Source organism: Pteropus vampyrus, unplaced genomic scaffold (genome assembly GCF_000151845.1).
Source record: "Pteropus vampyrus isolate Shadow unplaced genomic scaffold, Pvam_2.0 Scaffold36, whole genome shotgun sequence".
Classification (NCBI taxonomy): domain Eukaryota; kingdom Metazoa; phylum Chordata; class Mammalia; order Chiroptera; family Pteropodidae; genus Pteropus; species Pteropus vampyrus.
The window spans coordinates 8836475-8858538 of NW_011888817.1; positions in this window are offsets into that span (position 1 = coordinate 8836475).

Here is a 22064-nt window from a genome sequence, read left to right on the forward strand (position 1 = left end):
AGGAGCCGCGGGAGAAGGGGCGGAGGGCGGGGGCGATGCGCGCCGCCTCCTGTTAAAGGGGGAGCAGCGCCAGCCGAGCCAAGCGCGCCCTCCCCTCCCCACCCTGGGCCCCAGGCGCCGGCGCGGGAGAAGCCCCGGGTAAGCCCCCGCCCCACCCGCTGCCTCCTGGACCGCAGGATGAGGCGATCCGCGACGCCCCTCCTGCGATTCCCTAGGCCCGAGGCATCTCGCTCAGCCAGGGTCTCAGGGGTTTTGGGGACTGAAACATTTGTCCCCCCTCCCCCATGTGCATTGCAAATTGCATATCCCTATGCATGCAAGGTGCCACTCATGTGCGCTGAACTTTGCATATGCTTATGCATACAGGTGCCCTGTGTGTGAACTGCAATATTGCCTGGCTCTGTGTATACAACTGCTACACACATGCACGGTGTGTTAACATGCGCTTAGGTCCTGAATGCATGTTGCTGGTTCCTGTGGGTAGGGAAATTTGTGTGCTAGCTTACAAGTGCCATATATGTGCCGAGTGTTGTGAGTCACTTGTATGTAGGAGCCACATATGTACAGTACGCTGTAGTATATTTGGTGCATACTCTGGTGTAAACTCTGCAATGTTGCATGTCCCTAGGCACGGGGATGCTACACGTGTACAGTGTGTTATATATTTTCCTGAGCGCCTGTCTATTCCACAAGTGCCTTTCCCTGTGCCAGGGGCGCCCCCATGGTGCCTCTCTTGTGTAGAAGCAGCAGAAATGTATAGACCTGCCCTCTCCCCATCTTGGCACTGTGCCCAGGAACAGTTGGGTTGGGCCAGAGCCCACATGGTAAAGGCGGTACCCAGGGAGATGCCCATGGCTCAGGGCCCTGGTCAGGCGGTTTGTGGCCTGGGCATGTTGCCACCAGGAAGATGGGCAGACCAGGGACACCGCACTTCAGCCAAAGACAAGTAGGTTAATCAGATGGCTCTGGTCAGAGGAGCAGCCAGCAGGGGGGCAACTTTGCAGTGAGGGTGGGATGGTTTCAGGAACCCTACTTTTTGAAGGTTCTCAGGCTAGGAAGGGGCCAAATCTGGGTAGGAAGGAAGTCCTCAGTCTACCCAATCCCAGCCACATCTCTCTACTGAAGCCCCTGGTGTCTCCCTGGAGACCAGGGCAGGATTAGAAGACTCCACCTCTCCCTAGGGCAGTACCAGGAAGAGGCAGAGAGAAAAGCCCCTTGTTCCCTCTTTCTGTCTCTCCCCCCTCCAGCAGTCTTGGTGACATTTGTTGTGAGTGATTGGGAGAGATTATCGACTTTAATGGAAGGAGGTAATAAGGGGCGATGAAAGAATCTCACCCGTCACCTTAAGGGAATTTATGAGGCTGTATGAGGCAGGAAGGAGGGCTGGCACCTTTCCTTTCCCAGCGGGAGCCCAAGGAGGCCTGTGCCTTGGGCCTAGCACTGGCCGGCAGGGCTCCTGGGTTCTTCTGGGAACCCTCAAACACCCTCCCCTCGCGCATCTATGGGTTTGGAGGCTCAGCTCCTACTGTGAAAGCCAAGCCAGACAGCCTTGCCATCTGCACAGTGTGTTGAGAGCCACCCAAGGGCAGTGGGAGATTCCTGACTCCTTACTTGGCCATTATGAGAGGCAATGGAGTTGCCAGGGTTGAGGCCTTAAGGAGGTGGGCTAAGGAGAGAATATTCGGGACATGGAGTACCCAAAAGGATGTAAGGAAAAGCCCTCAGAAACCTCCAGGACCCTGTCCTCCAGAGATCCAGCCCCTTCTATTCCTACAGGGAGCTGCCTCCCTCTTTATGAATATTCATGAATTAGCATACTAGAGACTCTGAGCCCAGAGAAATTCGGGTAGGTCTCTTGCAGATGTGATGCAGCTGGATCCCTAAGGCCCTCCCCATCCCCCCAGGATCCAGCTGGGTGTGGGGTAATGGGAGGGGCTATCTCCGGAGAGACAGCAGCATTTTGACTGTTTCTCCGTCCCTTGGTAGCCTTCTGACTTCTTGACTCCATTCTTTTCAGCCACAAAAAAATGTATGCCCTAAGAAAGACAGGTGGTCAGACAGAGTGAAGGACTGACAGAAATGGTACCCCGTACTGGGAGCTCATGGTCCAGGGCGAGGAGATCGGCAAGATAGGAGGGCTGTGGGAACTGGGTGGAGAGAGGAGGACTTCCCAGGGATTGTGCGGAAGCAATCTAGATTAGTGCAAACCCCTGGAAGGCTCTCCCAAGGTACCTCTCTGCATCAGGGCTTCCCCACCTCCTTTCTCGGGAGCCCCTGCCCTTCCAGACTCACTCTGGTGATAATGCCGCCCCAGGAGGACTCAGAGTAATTACAAATCGTTTCCATATTCAAATCCAGCTGGTTGAAGAGAAATTACTTCTCCGACAGCCCAGGCACCGGTGAGAAGAGCAAGTCTTAGCCCCAGGAGGGGTCTCCAGGGAGCCTGGAGCAGAAACTGGGCAAGAGAAGAGGCACCAGCCAGAGCTTGAGCACTTGGTCTCCGGCAGAGTGGAGAGACATCCCCCCGCCCCCACGCCTGCATCTTCCCCCACAGACTGGGCAAAGAACAATGACTCCTTTTGCCCCGTTCTTCTGGAACCTCTGATAGGATGGAGGGGATCGATCCCACAAGGGCAACTAGAAGTCAGTATCTCTACCCTGTTCTCACACCACCATGCTAGGTGACCTTGAGAAAGTCCCTTCAGCTGGATTCAACCAGCTGGATTTCTGAGCCTCTGTTTTCCTTATCTGCGAAATGGTGTAAATGATCACTTACACTTGGGCATAAGTGATCACTCCAGTAAAGGATATGAGTTAGCAAGAGCTATGAGTCTGAAAGGGGTGTTTTTAAATTAATTTTTATTACTGATAAATTGACATTTTTGTTAGCGGTAATAACCACCAGTGGCCCAGTACAGAGGCAGCGCAGCTCTCGGTGGAGCAGCTCAGGGGAAAATAGTGGGTCAAAGAGGGGAGCAACTCCGGCCTCACCCACCTGGCCTCAGCCCTGCCTCCCACTGGGCCAGCCACGGCTATGCTTCGTTGCCCTTTAAACAGATGAGAAAATGTTCCACTTCCCTTCCCAATGATTTATTTAGCCCAGAACCAGGGCAGGTTTCCTTCTAGCTGGTGGGTCCTAGGCCACCCCTCCCTCAGTCCCTGCCCTCCATTGCCAATCAGCAAGACACTCACGGCCACCCAAAGCTATGGGTGCCCCCACCCCAGGCACCTCTCAGGAGCTCATAACGTTCCCAAAGACACTCAAATCCGTGTAATGGTCTTCTACCAGAGCTCATGTGACAAACTCTCACTGTTCTGGATGTCGTGGATGCTGGAGGGGTGTACTCTGGAAAAGGTGGACTGGCTCACTCTGCCTCCGGGAAGTCCTACATGTTTATCCTCCCATCCTTCCTGCTGCGGATGCCAAATGGGTTAGGAGCCTGGGGCAACCCAGGCTAGATCTTTGTCATTTTCTTGGTGCTATAGATTAGGCAACAAAAGAGGGTTACTTGCTCCCTAGCCAAATCTTCCCGGAAAGTCAGTGCCTGGTTTGTGTGTAGCCCTCTGCGCAGTGCCTGCATTCTCTGGCCCCTGTCCCCTAGTGCAGAGGGTGAAGAACAACTTTAGGGTCCTGAGTGATCTTCACACACATGTCTTATACTGGACGGTGTACACAGGAGCCTGGCACCAAGAAGGTGTCTTCACTCACTCATTCAAAAAATATTTATTGAGTATTTACTATGTTCTACGCACTGGGATCTAGGCAATCAGAAAATCTCGTTACTTCTACCTCCTAAAATATCCCAAATCTGCCAACACTGGCCTCCAAGCCAACATCATCTGGTACCTGGACTCTCCCTTATTTAATATGCCATCTTTTTAATATGTATGTCTGAGCACTTCTTCTTAAGCCCTCCAATGGCTTCCCACTACCCTTACCAGCCTCTTCAGAGCTCTCTCCTTCCCCACCCCACCCCACACTATGCTTGAGTAACACAGGTCTCCTTGCTGTTCTTGGAAAACTCTTTTCCCTCCAGCACTTGCTATGGCTGACTTTTTCTCAGGAAGGTCTCAGTTCTAACATCACCTCCTCTAGGAAGCCCCCTTTGATTATACTTCTAAAGCAGCCCTACCCACCCACCCCCGTATTCCCCATGGCCTTGATAGATTTCTTTCTACACTCATTACTCTGAAAATATGTGTTATTTATTTACACACATGTCATCTGTTTCCCCCACTGGACTATGCATTGTGTAAAAGCAGGGACCTTGTCCATCCATTCGCGGTTGGATCCTCTGGCACAAAGCACTATGCCAGGTACATAGTAGGTATTCAATAAATATTTGTTGAGTAAACGAATGGTGAAAGGGCAAGCAAAACACTGCCCTCACAGAGCTTCCAGACTGTGATCCCTGATCTACATTTGTCCAATAAAACAGTGTTTTACAGTTTCCCATGTGATGACGCAGAACAAGCTCAGGCCCTGTGATCATGCAGACCTGGACTTCTGCCTCTGCCCCCGTGACCTTGGGTTGGACAGGTCACTTATACTCTCCATGCCTCAGTTTTCTCTTCTGTAAAATGGAAATAATGATCCTAACCCAGTAGAGCTGACTGAGGCGCACAGTGCCAGACCCTGAGAGGTGTCACCAGCACGAACATGAGCCCCTTTCAGACTTAGGGCTGTGGGCTGTTCCAGGTTCTGGGAACATGGGGATGACTCAGAATGGGCCCCTGACCTTGAGGCCTCCCCAGGGAGAGAGGTGTACCGGCCCAAGTTATCTGCTGAGCTCACTGCAATGAAGGCAGCAGCAGGAGCCATGGGGTGACCTGGACAGTGTGTGCATGTGATCCTCGCATGGAAATTGAATTTGGACCCGCTTCTCCACAGCACCTCGTCTCTTATTTGGAAGCCCCTTTTCCCTTGCTGCCTACCATGTCTGTATGAACACACACTTACATGGATGCATGTATAGATGAACCCATATCCACACACTTACACAGTTGCTAGCCCACGGACATGTAATACCTGACTGGGATACACAGGTATATAAATAACCACACACACACACCCAGTACATAACCACCCTCCATTTTTCTGGTCCACTGGGGACCTGTCTGGCTTATCTACCAGTCTCGTCACCTCTTGCTTTAGGTTGGGGTCAGACACAACCCTCCAGGCTGACAGGAGGCAGCCCAGGCACTCCCCTTGGTAAATCCTCCCTGAGGTCTAACTGCATATTCCCCTGCTGGAGACTTCAAAGGCAAAGAACCCTGGCCACCACTCCTGACACTCAGAAATGACAGCACCATACCTATATCCACACCCAGGTTGGTAGACATGCAGACGGTGCCTGAAAAGTGCTGTCCCCAGCTTCCTGCCTGGTGGAGGGGGAATAGGAATCTGTCCGAGAGAGCCTGGGACACTTGGCAGGCCTGGGGCACACTGGCAGTGAGGGGCCAGTGTGTTCCCACCATCTGGGATGCCCCAGGTTCTCTCCCCTGGGCTCTGTGCCACCTGGATCCTCCTGGACTGGGCTTGTGCCAAGCAGGACACAATGAGCATAACAGGCAAGGGCGGGGGTGACCTGGAGGTTTAGAGGGACCAGCTCATCCTCTTGAGTCTCTCTGTGGGCCTGACACTGTGCCAGCTGCTTTTAACTTATTGTCACAATTACCCCTCTGAACAATCACTTAAATTAGTCTAATCACCCCCATTTCACAGATGAGCAAACTGCACTTAGAGGCGGAGAGAGAACTCTCATTCAGTGAGGCCCTGCCTTATTCCTGCCTTGCTTGTCTAGTCCTCCTTGCCACCCCTAGAGGACAGACCAAGCACCAACCATGGAAAACAATTTATTTCAGGATTAGAGCTGATCTTTCAAAAAAGCCCAGCTCCCTCAGGGTGAGAGATTTAAGGGAGTCTGACTCCCAGGGCCCGGGTTACAATCAGTCAGCAGTGTAGTAATTCCAGCAAGGACAGGCTGGGACTGGACACCCGGATTTGGGAAGGTGGGGGGCGGGGCACAAGCAGAGCTGCTGAGGGTGTTGGGAAGGACCTCACACTAGGACCACTGACTCCTACACGCCTCCCTGGAAGGCACAACCACACTCCTCACTGACAGCACTTCATGCTAACGCGCCCCAGGAGGTCATCCCTCTTGCCTGAAAACGCTCTACCTCCTGCTGGCAGTAAAATAATCATGCTGGGTAAGGGGGCTGGGCTTCAGCCTCATTGCCAACCCTGGCACAACTCTGACCTCTGGCGGTCCCAGGCTGATGGGCGAGGGGTGGGACAGAGGGTGGGGAGAGAAGACTCCTGAATGTTGTGGTTGGAAGGGAGAGGCCCTGGGGTGCCCTCGCCTCCGAGCCAGTGTTCTGTATGTCAGAGTGGGAGTGAGTGGGGCTGAGCTCGGGTACAGGTGTGGGTGGTTGTGCACGTCAATGTGGGGGAGGGGGAGTCTGCGTGTGTGAGTGTGTATGATGTGCCTACGTGCAGGTTTTGTGTGTGTCTGCCTAGGCCTATACGTCAAAAGCCTGGGCCTGGCTCTAGGGATCTCTGCTCTCTGAGTGTGTGTGTCTTTGTATGCAGGGTGTGTGCCATTTTCAGGCCTTTATTTTTCTGGGTGTGTATATGTATGGCGTAGCATGCATACATGTGTGTGACGCTGGGGTTTGTGCACCTGCTCAGTGTCTGGGTGGATGCAGGGTGTACTGACAGGGTGCTGTTTGCCTGTTGGAGTTGGTGCACAACCAGAGTATGTGGTGTGTCTTTGTGTTCCGTGTATGCTTGAGCCTGTGTGTGATGTGTATGTGTGGTACACTTGTGTGTGGAGGAAAGTGTTTTCAGGCCTGTGTGGATCTATGCCTTTGGGTGGGGTGTTAAGTCAGGGTGTATGCCATTTGCAGGCCTGTGTATGACTGTGTCTCTGGGTGTCAGTGTTTGGTATATATCTGTGCCTGGCTGTGTGTATTGGCAGGCTTTCAAGTTCGGGGTGTCTGTGTGTGTGTGTGATACTATTTGGTGTGTGTCTGTGGGTAGTTGTGGGTCTGGGTGTTTTATATATACTTAGACAAGGGGTGCGGATTAGTGTGTTGTGCATATCTGCAGATCTGTACCTGTGACATTATGATTATTGTCTTTGGGGGACTTTTTGAACTAATGTTTTCTAGGCAGCCCCCCACAGGCTGAGACCTTGACCATGATCTCCACTCTCAACCAGTTTGGCCAACTCTGCGCCTCCCTTGGAGGAGAGTGACCCTCCTGAGGGAACTCAGAGATTGCAGGCCACCCAGTCAAGGTCACATAGCAGGAGGCACAGGGGCTCCTCCTACAGTGCCCTGCACCCCTCCCATTCCACAAAGGATCCTACCACCAAGGCCCCCAGGCGACCCATGTCCTGCCCAGGTCTCTCCTGAAATGAATTTTAATTTCTGTTCAGGGGCAAGTAGGCGGCTGTAATGAGTTCCTCCAGCCAGCAGTGGGGGCGGGGGGGTGCCAGCCTTGGGGCTGCCTAGCCATAGATGGAGCGTGGATTTGAATTTCAAAAGCAGCCAGGGCCCAAGTGCATCTTCCTTGTGTGACTGTGTGTGCAACGCTGGTGTGTCTGCCAACGCCACACACTGGGTGTGTGGCATGTGTCTGAGTGACCGTGTTTTATGACCATGCCTCTGAGAGGCCCTGGCTTGGACTGCAGGTGTGGGTGTCACTGAGCCGAGTGTTCAGGGTCTCTGTGTGAACATCCGTAAGAGCATTTGGGTGTGTCTGTGCGCGCTTATGGGAAAACGTTGGCATCTGCAAGTGTGTATTTTTAGGACGAGTCTGTAGGAGCGTGTCTTTTCTTTGTATGTTGTGTTCCAGGCCCTGTGTGTGTCTGCAAGTGTGTCAGCGCATTTGAGTGCTCATTGTCTGTGTCACTGAGTAGATGTGTGCAGGGGTGTGAGGGTGTGTCCATGTGTCTGTGCACACAGGTGGACGGGCATTTGCATCTGTGAATCTGTGTGGGCATGTATTTGTAGGGATAAGTGCATGAGCAGAAGCATGCCTGTCTTTGTGGGTCTGGGTCCCAGCCCCTGTGGAGATCTGCAAGTGTGTCTGTACCTTTGTGTGCTTGGATGTCTGTGTCATTGTATGTCTCTGCAAGTGTTTGTGCCTGCAGGTGTCAGTGTGTCCGTGTGAGTGTGCACCTGTCGGGATGAGTGTGCATGAGCATGCTGTAGGGGCACAGGAGCGCAGGGTGTGCGTACCGCGCCCCCCCCCCCCCCATGACCACCCATACTGCCCCCACACGGTGTGACAGCTCCTTTGCTGGTGGTGGTCTCTGGGTGTGGGCAGGGGGCTGAGTGAATGGCCTCTCCTCACAGGGATCCTGGACCACCATCAACCCTGGGCCCCTCCCCAAGCAGCTCAGCTCGCCATTCCACAGCCCTGTTCACATTCTCACGGTACTTCAGGTGTTAGGGCAGTTCATCTGGCTTGGGTAATGGGCCTGTGTGGCTGTGAGATATTCATGGTCTTGTGGCTGCACAGGAGACTCAGCTAGAGCACAGGAAGGACCGCTGGGTCCAAGGCGGTACCATCTCTTAACAGCGCATACATACATGAGCCCTGACTCAGACACACCTGAGCACATTCCCAAGCACACATAACACACACAAGAGTATGGACAAGGGGCTCAGAAGGCAGGCCCACTGATGTACACCCAGGGATACACATACACATACACACTAATCCAGAGATGCAGGCAAGTTTGTGTGCACATCTCACACTCACTTGAACAACTTCACCCCTCCTTGACTTTTGGACTCTGAAGCGAAGTGTGCTGAGGCTCAGAAGGCTCAGTGAAAAGGGGCAGCCTGAGTCATTAGATGTTCCTTCTATACTGTCAGGCCCCCAGCTGGGCCCTGAGGACCTAGAGTTGGTTCACTCTGCATCCTATCTCCCAGAAGTTCTGGGGCAGTGGGTCGGAGGGGCACGACCCCAAATCCAGTTGTTCCCAGTCATTTCCACAGCCATAGACAGGCAAGAGCCATGAGTTGCCTCCTCACGGGGGCTCCCAGGGGCCTGGCTGGGCATAGGGAGGTGATGTCAGGAGCCCAAAGGACAATAAAAGAGAAACTAGGGATGGAATAATGGTTTCAGGCCCTCTTTCTCTGCCAGATTGGAAGCATTTTGAGAAGGGGTAGGGGCTGACTCTTCCCAATAAGTCTTGGCAAGGGGCCTGGCATCAAGGGGCTGCTCCAAAAACACTTACTGACTGCATGAAGGAGAGAAATAAATGAGTCAGAGAATGCAGAGGACCATCTAAGGGCTGAAGGAGCACCATGCAGAGGCAGAAATATTATAACCAGGCTCTGTGCATGACCATGTGCCCATGTGCATGCATGTGTGTGTATGTACACATGCCCGTGTGTTCGTGTGTGTGTATATGTGTGTATGGTGATGTTTGGGGAACATTGTGTGAAACTGGAGGTTAGGCTGGAAATACGTTAATGAGAGACTTGTAAGCTAAACCAGAGGTAGATTTTATTCTGAAAGCAACAGAGATCTATGAAGGGTTTTGGACAGGAAAGAGTCAAGTTCAAGTTTGTTTAAAGAAAGACAACTGGGGCAACCAGAGGGTGGATTTGAAGAGTCAAGGTTGGAGAAAGGGACTAGTTAGCGGCTCATTCATTCATTTTCAACCAATATTTACTGAGAGCTTACTAACAGTATCTGGCATTCAGTGAATGAAACAGGTATTCTCTGGGACCCCAAGGAACTTGTATAACCTGACCACATAACTGCTGTGCTTATGGAGTTTACCTTTTAGTGGGGAGGGGAGGCACACACAAATGCATAAATATATGAAATGCTAGTGTTAATAAGTACAAAGGAGAAAAATAGTGTCAGGAAAGGGGGCAGGAGGGAGAAAAGAAAACAGGGGGCCATTTTAGGTAAGGTGAACAGGAAAGATGTCCCCAAGAAGGTGACATCTGAGCAGAGACATGAAGGGGGTGAGGGATATTTGGAGGAAGAGCTGTCCAAATAGGGGAAATTGCAAGTGCAAAGGCCCTGAGGGGGAGCGTGCCATTTACTCAGATGGGGAAAGACTTGTGGGAAGTCGATGATTTCTATTTTGGACATGCTGCATTGAGGTGCCTTCAGGACATCCGGGGATGGTGACCAGAAAACAGGAGAGATCTGGGTAAAGATAGAGATTAGAGAGAATGGAACTCTGGGAACTGACGCAGCAGGATGGAGAGTGGGGGATGGGGACGCGGTAGGATGGAGACTAAAACGGCATCCCCAGAACAGTCCTGCCCGTCCTGCCTGGGCCCGCAGCCTCCCCTTACTTGCCAAACTATCCTGCTGCTTGGGAGACAGCCAGGGAAACAGACTAGGTTGTTGACGGAAACCCCTTTCTACATTACCTCCCGTGGTCCTCTCTGCCCTGGGCCTGGTCTCAGAGCCAACCCATCCACTTTTAACGCTTCCTTCCTCTAGCTCAAGGCCAAATCCTCAAGTAACTCTGTGGCCCAATCCTCAGGTAACTCTGTGGCCCCCTCCACTGTTTTCAGTCCTGGAGAGTGGGGGAACCTGGACTGAGGGTCTGGAGGGCCACAGACTTCCTAGGTGGCCTCAGCTGCCCCCTTGTTTGAGGCATGGAGAGATGACATCTAAGCAGGACCTTCTAGCCCTAACATGATCAGACTCTCTTTCATCACAGTTCACGTGGTTTCAGTGTGTGTTGGGAATTCTTCGACAACTGGCTCCGGTAGGGAATGGGGAAGGGTAACCTTGATTTGTAGCATTTGCCAATTTCCAGGGTATAAATCTTTCCATGATGGCCAATTTAAACCACCAAGGTGAAGTTGACTGGCTGGCAAAATTCCTAAACATGTAACAATCGGCTCTCCCAAGCTGGTATGAGCCGGCTCCAGCACCTTTGTCAGACCCTTTCCAGAAAGTCAGAGAGACAAAAAAACCTGGGATGGGGCTGGGGGGTATCTGTCTGTAGATGAGGAGGGAGAAAAGCTAGGCTTTTTAGCCTCCCCATCTTCCTTCTCAGCACCCAAGTCATTCCCCAAGAGGCTCAGAGCCGCTTATCTGCCCCCATTGCACCTCTGACTTTAACCATTTGACATCCTTCCTAGGCCTTCTACTCACTGCGCTTCCTACTGAAAGATGGGCTGGTACCCACAGCCTCCCCCACTTTCCCTGCCTCCTCCCAAAGTGGTGCCCTTATTTTGGAAACAGACGCCAGACAGCCATAGGTCATGCCATCCTGACCCACAGCCAGGCTACACCTATGGTCACTGTAGACAAGTGACTTGGATATCTGGCCCAGCTCTGCCACCAGCTTCCAGGGGGTTCCTTCCTCTACCTGTCCCTAGTTTCCTCATCTGTTAAGATAGGCAGCAAGGGCTGGCCTCTCCAAAGGCCTTTCAACTGTGAGAACCTGCCATTTCTATCATTGCTTGTCTCAGCCCTAATGATAGCTCAGGGCCTCCTCTCTGACACATTTCCCCAGCTGCCTAAGACCCTCCCTGCTCCAGCGGCCCCCTACCACCTCTGGCTCCCCAGGCTGCCCAATAAGGGCCCAACTAATTACATTAAGATTTCATGCTAATTGGCAAACAATTACATGGGCAAATTCGTGCCTAATTTGGAGCAATAATGACAGCTCCTTTGGCCAGGGAGATAGCTGCAGACAAGACTGTTCACCTGGTCTGGCCTCATCAGAGCCCCTGGAGGATAGGAGCTGGCTTCTGCCCTGACCTGGGCCGAAGTCTGAAGTTCTCCTTTAAGGATTTTAAGCAACTGCTTATGCTGATGACATGGTCTTTGCTAAGTGAAGGGCACTGGGGAAAGGGAGGGAAGGTGGCTCGAGAAACACAGGGGAGTTAAGGCAGACACTGCTGGCTTCACTGAGGAGGTGGGGAGGATTTGGGGAGGCAGGGAGAAGGGAAGACTTCGAGGGACAGTAATGAACATGAACAAAGGCTTGGATGCTGGAATGGGTTGTGTGAGTTCATAACTAATGGAGAAACCTGTTGGGCCAGAGCACAGGATGGTGGGGGGAGCTGAGGCAGCAGAGGTAGGTAGGACAAGACTGGGAATGCCATTCTGGGGAATTTAAACATTCTCCCAGAGGTCTTGGGAGCACTGGTACTCAGGATCACCAGCAACTACCCATCCCACCTATGGCTGCCATGGGGTTTCATCTGGTCTCCCCTCTTAACATCTCTGGAACCTAGGACCCTATTCAGGACCACAGATACAACGGCAATAGCTGCCAGTCGTGCCCCTCATCCCCTGTCCATATTTTTCCCAAGTGATCACCTTAAGGAACAAACACAACCATATTCCTCCTTTGCTTAAACCCTCAGTGGCTCCCCAGTGCTCTTGAGATAAAGTTCAAACTCCCTACCTCAGCAGTCACTGCCTCTACCATCTGGCCCCTACAGACAGCCCTGCTTTCCCTCTCTTCCCACCTCCACATCCACCCTGTGCTCCAGGAATTAGATCCCATTTCCTGACTGTGCCAAGCTCTATCTCATCTCCCAGCCTTTGACCATGCTGTTTCCTCTGCCTAGATTGCTCTTCCAACATTTCTTCTTTGTTACCAAATGCATCCTTCCTGGCCCCACCTCTGTCCCCCAAACTTCTCTTTGAAGCACCAATTCTTCTCTCCTCTGGGCTTCCTTTGTAACCTGTTCACTCTTTCTCGGAGCTGTCGATATCAGCGTCTGCCTGTCCCACTAGACACAGAGCTGCTCATGGGCAGGCCTGGAGCTGTTTTAATCCATGTCTCCCTTATCCAGCACTGAAAGTGAATGAATAAAGACAAAGGGATGAGATAATAACATTTTCCCCTAAGAATGATGGGGCAACTGAGGCAGGGACCCCGAGCACTATTCATGAATCTGGGAAATTTTAATGAACTTGGCAATTTTACTTAGCAAAGCAAGCTGGGTCAGCCTTCGGCCATCAGCCCATTGGAACCAAACCCAGCCTCCATCCCTCCAGGGTTTTTTCCTGAACTCCCTCACAAAGCTTCAACCCACTCTTACCCAGGTGTTTTCATTTCTGCTTTCAACAAACGAGATAAAGAAAGCCCCTACTAAGCTAAGCATACCCCAAGAAGTATGCTTCTTACCCCAAGGCAGCTCTCATGAGGGCAATGGTACAGCAAATTGCACCACAACGTGAAGGACTATGGGCAGACTCAAGGAGGAACCTTCTGCCCATCAGGGCTCAGCCCCTAAAGTAATCCCTAACAGAATGACCATGGAAAAGGCAGGTGGGCTTGGCCTATCTAGAGGAGACCAAGCAGAGACCAGGGATGGAACATGGACCTTCCCAAAGGCAGGGGGATGACCTGGCTGACTTTCCCAGGAGCTTGGTTCTCATTTGGGGGACTGCCACTCCATCTTTAGGCCCATCACTCATATTAATTACCAAGAAAAAGCCAATTTCTTCTCATTTCCAGACTCCAAATGACAATATCATTAGGCTGGTAATGTGCAGAGAAATTGTGCATGTCTGTCTTGGAACATGTCCTGAGCCAGAGTGGGTGAGGGCACCTCCAACCAGGGTTTGTCTCCAAGACGCTCCCTGTGGCAGAGGGCCAATCTCAGGACGAGATGCTGTGCCATCAGGGCAAAGGTGCTTTCCCTCTCTGTTCAGTGGGCACCACTGATGGTGATTAGATCATACCAGGCAATGGCATGGTAACAACCCACACCACACAAACCCTGCAGATAAAAACAGCCAGCAGTTCCCCTCTCAGACTTACACAAGGACACGAACCCCCGTTGTCTTAGCTGAACTTGAACTCTGCTGCCATGGCCCTTCCCAGGCTTGCCCAGATCCTTTGCTCTGAGTTCCTGCCCACTGCTGGACCAAGAGGTATCTGGATGGGGCGTTGGCCATTCCTGCACATGCCTTCCTCCCTCAGCAAAGCCAACTCCCCGAATGCAAGCAGACCTCAAGCAATGGCCACTGCTCATAGCCCTTCACGTTCTTCTTTACATTCATTATTGTGTTTAAATCCTCACTCACACCCACTTAACATACAAGGAAACTGAGGCCCAGAGAGGTGAAGTGATTTGCCCAGTGTTCCAGTCTTAGAGCTCAGCTTGACCCCTGGTCCACCCAAGGTCAAAACTCAGACTGAAGACAGAATCTTTAATTCAATCCACGCTGTACTCTGAGAGGAAATATGTCCTCTGTCCCTGCCCCTGATACAGAGAATTGGACCCAAACAGGCTCTGCCCTCAAGAGCTGAGAGTTGGTGAGAGAAAGACAGGATGTAAAAATATAATTATAGCTCAGTGTGATCTGTGCACGACACAAAAGAGGAGATACAAAAGGTTTATCCTCACCAGTAATCAAAGACATGCAAATTAAAACAACAATACGTTGTGGTTTTGCCTATTGAAATTAATACAGTTGGTTTTTTTTGTTTTTTTGTTTTTTAAAGATAGCACCATTGTTGGTGAGAACTGATATCTGGGGCACTCTCAGACTCCATTGATGGAAGGGTAAATTAAACAACCTTTCTGAAAGGCCACTGGGCCATGGTGTCAAGAGCTTTAAAACAGACCAAACCCTTGGTCCTATTAATCTACTTTAGGAATTCAATCCAAGAAATAACAAAGATGTTCAAAAAGAACCATACATAAAGATGTTTATTGCCATTATTTATAACCGTGAAAAATCACAACCAACATAAATGTCTAGCGATAGAGGGTTGGTTAAATAAATTATGATATATCCATATATAAGGATATTATAAAACCAGTAGAAGTCATGTTCTTGAAGAATTTTTAATAACCTAGGAAAATGCTCACTATATAAGTGAAACAAAGGAAGAAACAAAACTATACATATAGAATGTTCTTAATCTTATAAAGAGAATATTTAATCAATTCATTTAAAGGAAGTCTGGAAGGAAATAAACTAAGAGTTAATCTGAGAGGATTATGGTGATTTTTTTGTTTCAATTAATATTTTTCTGTTTCTTCTAAATCTTCTACAAATTTTGGGCAGAGAAGTCATTAGAAATACATGCACTGTGTGTGTGTGTGTTGGCAAGGAGCATCCCAAGATGTCATGAGAACAGAGGCTCCTAACCCAGCCTGAGGGCAGTCAGGAAGGCTTCCTGGTAGAGATGATGCTTATACTGAGACACAGAATAAGCAACCTTTACCCAAAGAAGGATTGGTTCTAGGCTGGGAAACAGGATCTATAAAGGTACAGAAGCAAAAGAGATACTGATCTCTTCTGAAAACTCTTAGTCGATGTGGCTGGGTGAAGGGGCAAAAGGTAAACCCAGGCAGTAAGCCGAGCAGACTGGAAGACCAGGCTGCGAAGCTGGTGCTTTGCTCTGAGAACAAAGTAGAGGGTTAATGGTTTTAAGCAGGGGATGTAACAGGATCCATGATGTATTTTGAGGAGATCATTCTGACTACAGAATGGAGAAGGGATAGAGGCCTGGGATATAGGGCGAGGCAAAATATGGAACCTAGAAACTGGGAGAGAGCCATCAGGAGGCTGTTGCATCTTCCGGGTGAGAGAGAGGGTTGGCCTGGGCTGGGCAGTGGTGGCAGAGGAAGAGAGGAGGGGCCAGCTGAAGCACTGATTATGAGGAGATTTGATAGGACTTGGTGATTAATTGGAGAGGGGAGGCTGGGTGGGAGAGGGGAGGCTCCACCTCTGACAGGGCGAACAGCATATGCATGCATACACATGCACAAACTCGGAGATTTAGATTGTACAGTTTCAGGAATGCCTTCTTCCCCTGTTCTCCCATTTTACCCAAAGAGGCAGATTTATTTGCTTTTCGGCTGCAGACAAGCTGAACTTGGCGCAGTCACCATGCTCAACCTCTGGCTCACTCTGGGCACCCCATGCCTCTGCACTCCCAGGATGCAGCCCCGGAAAGTGGAAGCGACAGGGTTAAGGGAAAGCCCACTGGTAGCAGGGAGAGGGGCCATGGGCAGGGGCGGGCAGAGAAAGGCCATAGCTAGGTCTTCCCTCAGGACATAGATACGCATTGTCTCACACGTGGACCTGGATCTACAGAGAGCGAGCACAGTCACTCGTGGGGTTCTGAGAGTGAAGTCACAGGCAGAGATGCACACAGAGACACAGCCTGACACAGGCTGTCAGATACAGGCCCTGTCACACACACAGTCACACACCCACAGTCAGACAGCCTCCAGCGCAGTTAGCCCCACGGGTGTTACACTCAGGCCATTGTGTTCAGCTGGATCCCCCAAGGTCCTCCCACTGCTCCACCCCCAGCCCCATACCCCCTTCTGCCTCCTCAGGAGGGCAGGACAGAGGGCTGGCAGAGGGGCCAGACTAGGGGACTGGCACAGGGACCAGCAGCCAAACGGGGCAGCCGGAAGGGAGGCCTCTGAGAAGGAGTTGCCAAGGCAACAGGCTCCTGCAGAACCAACCAGGGGCTTAGATTCTCTACTCTTATTTTTAGAAGTTGGGCCTGGGCTGTTTGAGCTGGCTAGTGGGCCAGGCTCCCCAGGCAGTGCCTGAGGGCATAGATACCTGCCTCAACTTCCCCAGGGGGTTCTGGTGGGCACTGCCTACATCCAGTCTTCTTCCACAGGTCCCGGCCTCCTTCCTCAGGGTCATATCCTGGGCAGGATCTTCTATTCCCTTCCACCTACACATAGACCCGTGGCCCTTCTACCAGCAGTATCCTCTACCTTCCAGGCCCCACTGCAGCCTATTGGTTTCTGTGGCTTAATTGATGGTGTACTGAGGGAAGAAGGCGTTGGGGCGGGGGTGGGGGTGGGGGGTGGCGCTTTGCCAGATTTGTGTGGTAGCGTGTGTGAGGCTTGTGTCTGAATGAGTGTATCTTAGGGGAGATTCGCAATTCTTGTGCCTATGTGAAAGAGAGAAAGAGAGAGAGAGAGAGAGAGAATGAATGAGAGAGAAAATTCCCTTTTCTACATAGGTAAAACAGCTTTCCCTCTCCCAGCCCCACTCACCACTCCCATGCTGGATCTAACCTCCACCCCTTCTTGGATCCCTTAAAGTGGAGGTAAGAGCACAGATCTCAAGCTGAAAGGGTTGTGGAGGATCTGGGCCTTGGTGTCCCTGCCTCGTCCAAACCCTCCCTATCTCTAAGCAGATAGCTCCTGAGGGGAACAGAAGAGTGGTGACAACGACAGGGAAGGACTAGACAGCTTCAGGTGGACAGAGACTAGAAGGGGGGGTTCCAGGAAGCTCAAGTGAGCTGACTTTATGGTGACTCCTCCAGCTGCTGGGGATTTCTCTGTTAATCTGGGACTGCTCTGTTTGCATCTCATTTACCTATATTTGCATAACAAGGGCCTGGCTGGCACCAGAGATCGAAATTCCTAGCCTGGGTAATTGTGTAAAAAAGCCTCTGGAGATGGAATCCTGGGGGCAGGGAAACAGAGGCAGGGAGCTACCGTGTGTTGATGTTGCAGGTCCCCATTCAATCCTAGGAGCCTCCACTTCTCCTTGATCCCTGGTACAGCAGGGTGGGGATGTCAGTGGAAATGAGGTGGGAGGGGTGGTAAGACTGAGAATCAAGTTACCCTTGAGAGCCACCAGCACCCAGATGGAGTTGAAGACAGAGCATTCCCATGGGTGGGAATGGCCTGAATATGGTAAGGGCAGAGTTGGGAGTGGGGGTGAGGAAGTAAAACCCAGCAACCTCTAACCCCTGTCAGCCTCCTGACCCTCTCGGCACCCCAGCTGACTCTAACCAGAGTACCTAGGATCATATCCTGGATCTGCCACTTAACTAGCTCTAATGCTCTCAGACATGGGCAACCCGGGCCCCTGCCCTGGGCTCCCCACTTTAGATAACCCCACTTTGGCCCTCTTTTGCATGGGATGAAAAATCTGAAGGTCCACAGGCCCACAGGGTTGTGCCCACCTTGAAGCTCCAGCCCCTTTATAGATCATACCCCAACCCAGGCCTGGATTCCCTGCCCAAACAGCCCTAGGCCAGCTGCCAGGGCCTCGGTGGCCTTTTTCCCACGTCCTTTCTCGATAAGCTCTCAGGGTAGTAGAAGTCTGGCTATTTGCCAAGACTGTGGACCAAGCAGGGACTAGAGTGTTTGGGGAGTCCACAGGCCTGCATTCAAGGCCCCTCATGCAGTCCCCTGGAGCCCAGGGACTGAAGATGGGGAGGGCTAGGGGCTCATTTCGTATTCCTGCCCTAGGCTCTTTAAACATTTGCGGTGGCTCTGACCAGCTGTTCTACCTTGGGCAAGTTACTTAACTCCCTGTGCCCCCATGTGGGGTTAATAATAGTAGTTGCCTCATAGAGTTGTTACGCTGATGAACTGAGTTAGTTCATGTTAAGCACTGAAAACGGTGCCTGGCACAGAGTAAGAGGGTATAAGTGTTAGCGATTATTATCTATTATCCTGGGATTTGGCTCTTTTCCCTCCAGCTGCATAAGCACCTTTTCTTTCACTTTGAAAGACTGAGGAAGAGGTAGGGAATGGAGACATGCCTTCCGTTCCCTCCCCTTCCTCTCTCAGAGATCAGACCCTTCTTTTCTCCCTCCCCAACTACTGCAACCCCAGGCTAAGATGCCAGGATGCCAGGATGGCAGGAGGGCAGCCAGATTGTTGGACTGAATGTAATGATTTGTTTAATGTCCTTATTGGTTGAACGAATGAACAAATGAATGAATAAAAAACAAACATTGAATGAATAAAAAGTCAGACAGAAGTGTGACTGGCAGATGTTTTGGCTTTGGAGGCCCTCAGATCCATTTCCCTGAACCACAGCACCATTTTCTGTTTGTTTTGATTAAATGGTGAGAAGCAGAGAGTGAGGTGAAGGGCCTGGCCAGGCTCTCTGCAAGGTCAGCCCTGGCCTAGATGAGTGGCTCACGCCTAGGGAGGGGCCACCTGTGCCTGTGGATGGGTCCTGTCGAACTTTTATTGTGTGCAGGTATCTCTGTGTGTCTCTGTGTCTGTGTGTCCCTGCTCAGAAGCTTCTCTCTGCCCAATAATGGAGACCCTGGGGCACGCTATATCAGGGTTTGGGGTGTGGGGGTGGAGTGATGTTGGTGAGCCTCATTACCTCTTTATTTAGACCCCTGCCCCTCTCTGGCAGAGCCAGGCCTCAGTGCGCCCACCTGTCAGCTGGCAGGTTAGTGGTGATGAAGAGCTCTCCTGGGGCCTGGCGGCCTCCACCATCTGCCCAGGTTAGTGTTGAGGATGATGGGGGGACCTGTCAAAGGACAGCCCTTCTGGGCCTGAGGCTTAGCACTAGATTCATCTCAAGAGTGCTAGGAGTGTGGACATGTGGGAGTGCAAGTGTGTCACCATGGTATGTGTATGAGTGTGTGTGTGTGTGTGTGTGTGTGTGTGTGAAAGAGAGAGAATAAGAGAGGGAGAATGAGAGAGAGGGAGAGATTTTGTATGTGTGGTGAGACTGTGCATGGGCAGCTAGGTCTAGGTATGACTGTCAATAAGATTTTATGTGTTCGTGGTCGTAACTGTTTGTGTGTCTGCATGATTGTCTCCTGGTGGTCTGGGGTGCTGCGCATGACGGTGTATGTCCTAGACTTTGGGCTAATTACATAGGTCTTGTCTGGGGGTTTTCCGTGGGAAGCTCTAAAGTGGACACAAGAGTGAGGAGGGCTCAGCCCCTCCCCGCCAGTGGACAAGTTATGCCTTGACACAAAAAGATTGTATCATCTACATCCATTGAGGACTGGAGATGTGGCCTTGATAGGAAGGTGCCCATGCTCAGTGAATTCCTGGCTCAGTTTTTAACTGGGAGAAATTAACCTCCAGGTCCGTTTCTTTCAAAACTGTTATTATTCTCCTTGGTTAGGCTCCATGGCGCTGAGTCCCACTAGAGGGGCTGGAAGTCCCTGTGAGGGAAATCAGGTCAACCCAAGGAATCCTAGAGGATCCCTGACTGTCCTCAATCCCCATTTCCTGGAGGTGGACCCTGGCATCCTCAGGACTCCCAGGATCCCTGGAAACCATCCTGTAGACACTCCCCTCACCTGCCTCAGCACAGAGACAGGACACACTTAAAGCCATTCTGAGGTAAAGTCACACAATTACCCAGAATCACACATGAACCAGAAACCCACATACATCATCACAGATCTGTTGGACACAAGCACATGTACACAGAGCTAAGTACATCACGGCATACAAACATTCAGACAGGCACACAGATGTATAACCACATGCCTCTTTACACACAGGAACATTTCCATAAATTGGTAAAACACATTCTTTCAAGGACACACATGCTTAGAGTGATATGCCTGCAGACATGCTTGCATATGTATCCGCACACATTTCATCCTTTCCCACCCTTGCTCCATTCTCTGTCCAACACCCTGCTACAGCTCTCACCCACTGTGGAAGGCCCTTTGGAAGGTAGGCATCAAAAGAGGGCAGATGCCATATGCATAGGGAACCCTGTCAGGAGGTAGCCGTGTGTGTCTACATGTCCGAATTTGTTTATATGAGTATCACTGTGTATCTGGTAGTCTATGTAGCTCTAGCTCTATGAAGAACAGGGACAAGGAAGTGTCTCTTTGTGACACTGAGTGCTTTTCTGTATATGTCTTTGTGTATTTCTGGGAGGACCTCTGTGTAGCTGTGTGTACCCATTTGTATGAATGCGAGTATGAGTGACAGTGGGGAATTACTATCTGTGTGACTGCATCTTGTGGACTGTCTCTCTGAGCACGTCTGCATCTGTATGTCTAAGAGCACGTTTGCATATATGTGTATTTCTCATGGTTTATGACTCCGTGGTCTGGAATCCACAGGCTGGCTGGGCTGGCTCCCCTCCAGGCAAAGGCTGTGGCCTGGGGTGCGGCCAGGTGGGACCAGACCAAATCCCTCAGCCATTGATAGTCGTATTTACAGAGCTCCGAGTAGGATGTAATTGCTTCTATTAATCTTTCTCCGGTTGTTAATTGCTCACTTATCGGGTTGTGTATTATGCCGACTGTTGCTCTTAATTCGCCTCCATAGCTGCAGGTGTTCGCTGCCTTATTAACTGTTAATCGGCGCGGCTAGGGATGGAGGCTTAATTGGCCCCGAGAATGGGACACAGGCAGGCCAGCCGGGCACTGCCAGGCTCTCAGCCTGTCCCTGGAGCCCTTACCTGTGGAGCACAGGTGGCTACCAGGGAAGGAGTCGGTCCACTGCCATCTACCTGCAGACAGCACTCCCATATACAACTGTAAGAGTGACTACTGCTGTGTGTGGCCCCCACCTCCAGGAAGCCAACCAACCAATCAGAATCCAGCTCCTATACTCTCCCTCTCCACCACCAACAGTCTTCCCACATCCAACATAGAAGCCAACCTTGTTCATATCTGAACCTAACTGAAACCTAAGAGAGCAATGCCGAGTAGAACCGGTTCTTCTCCTCTAACACCCTCTCTCCCACCTCTGACGCTGGCAGTCAAGGCCGTTAAGGTTTACGGAGACACTGAGAGAAAGGAAGACAAGACGGAGGAGCTTCTGCCAGAACGGGAAGGTGAAATTAGACCAGGAAGGACTTTCAGCTTTTGAAGAGGCCGTCTAGAACAATTAAGAGTCCAAATAAGAATCAGAACTTCCAGAATAAGAACTGCTGCTGCATCCCAGCCACCCTCAGAGGGGTCTCAGCTTCCGCTTTCACAGCCCCAACAGGGAACTCACTTCCTTCATGGCACTGCTACACAGCAGAGAAGTCCCCATTGTCCACAATGGGACACCAAGGCCTAGAAAGGGCAAAGGAGTGACCCCAGGGTCCCCCAGTCCTCTCTGGTAAAGGCTCAGATACGTGACTCTCCAAGCAGTTTCAGCCTCCCCCTAAACCCTGCTCCATCTTAGACTTCTCAGACCTGGAGGAAACTCTCTCAGTCACCAACTCCTTAGCTCTGGTCTTTAAGCCTCTCACCCTCAGCTGCCACTGCTGCAGCCACCTCAAGCTCCAGTGCCTTTGAGACAGGAATGCAAGGTTTTGGGAAACATTTGGCCCCTGAGAGACAAGGGTGTAAGGGTGTGCATGTATGGTGGTGGTGGTGATGGGGTGG